The sequence below is a fragment of the Meleagris gallopavo genome, chromosome 3, assembly GCF_000146605.3.
Source record: "Meleagris gallopavo isolate NT-WF06-2002-E0010 breed Aviagen turkey brand Nicholas breeding stock chromosome 3, Turkey_5.1, whole genome shotgun sequence".
Lineage (NCBI taxonomy): Eukaryota > Metazoa > Chordata > Aves > Galliformes > Phasianidae > Meleagris > Meleagris gallopavo.
Genome location: NC_015013.2, coordinates 38,620,981 through 38,622,415, shown reverse-complemented (window position 1 = coordinate 38,622,415; position 1,435 = coordinate 38,620,981).

Here is a 1,435-nt window from a genome sequence, read left to right as displayed (position 1 = left end):
ACAGAAACTTTCATTTATTTGTATAATCATTCAAATGAAGTACATTAATTTGGTTCAAAGAAGAGCTACCAAGAATCACAGATCGTAGGGGTTGGAAGGGACCTCTAGAGATCGAGTCCAACCCCCCTGCCAAAGCAGGTTCCCTACACCAGGTCACACAAGTAGGTGTCTAGGCAGGTCATGAATATCTCCAGAGAAGGACACTCCACAATCTCCCTGGGCAGCCTGTTCCAGTGCTCCATCACCCTCACTGTAAAGAAGTTCTTGTGCACATTTGTGCGGAACTTCCTATGCTGCAGTTTCTGGCCATTTCCCCTTGTTCTGTCTCCACACACTGCTGAAAACAGTCTGGCCTCACCACTCTGCCCCCCACACCTTAGATATTTGCAGATCTGGATCAGGTCCCCTCTCAGACTTCTTTTCTCAAGACTAAACAGACCCAGTTCACTCAGCCTTTCTTTGTAGGGGAGATGCTCCAGGCCCTTCACCATCTTTGTGGTCCTCCTCCGCTGGACTCTTTCCAAGAGATCCCTGTCTTTTTTGTACCGAAGAAGAGTTCGATTCCATCACCCTCTTCCCCTTCTCCCACTCAAGTTGTGTATTTAGAAATACAATACCTCCCACAAGCATTCTCTTCAACCTGAATTATCCCAGATCTCCTTCTCTCCTCATACATGTGATGCTTCAAGCACAATCTTTGTGATCACTTACAGGAACCATTACAACACATCTATGTCTCCCTCTTTCCCCAGAATGGGACACATCTCTAGATGTAGACAGAAAGGATTGTTTCCCACACCCTGCTCATAATGCTCTTCCAAATGCAGCTCAGGATTATGATGGCCTTCTGGCTGCAAAGGCACATCGCTGAATGCCTGGCCAATATATTGTCCACTAAAACCTCCAAGTCTTTGATGTAGGACTGCTTTCCACACATTCAGCTACCAGCCTGCCGTGGTACATAATCTTCACATTTCTCTTGGATAAAGTTACTTAATGAGACTTTTTTTGCTCATCTCTCCAACTTGTCAAGGTCCCTCTGAACAGGAGCCCAAACAATCCAGTCTACACCTCACTCTTCCAAATTTTATATCATCAGAAAATGGAGAGGGAAAGCATAATATTTGAAACATTTTTTGAAGGAACAAAACCTTTATTGAACAAAAATTTATAATTAGAAATGCCCCACTCTCACTCCCTTTTCCTGAAAGCTCTTCTCACAGAATTGTAGGGGTTGGAAGGGATCTCTAGAGATCATCGAGACCAACCCCCCTGCCAAAGCAGGTTCCCTACACCAGGTCGCACAGGTAGGCGTCCAGGCAAGACTTGAATATCTCCAGAGAAGGAGACTCCACAAACCTTCCCTGGGCAGCCTGTTCCAGTGCTCCGTACACCCTCACCGTGAAGAAGTTCTTTACGCACATTCGTGCGAAAC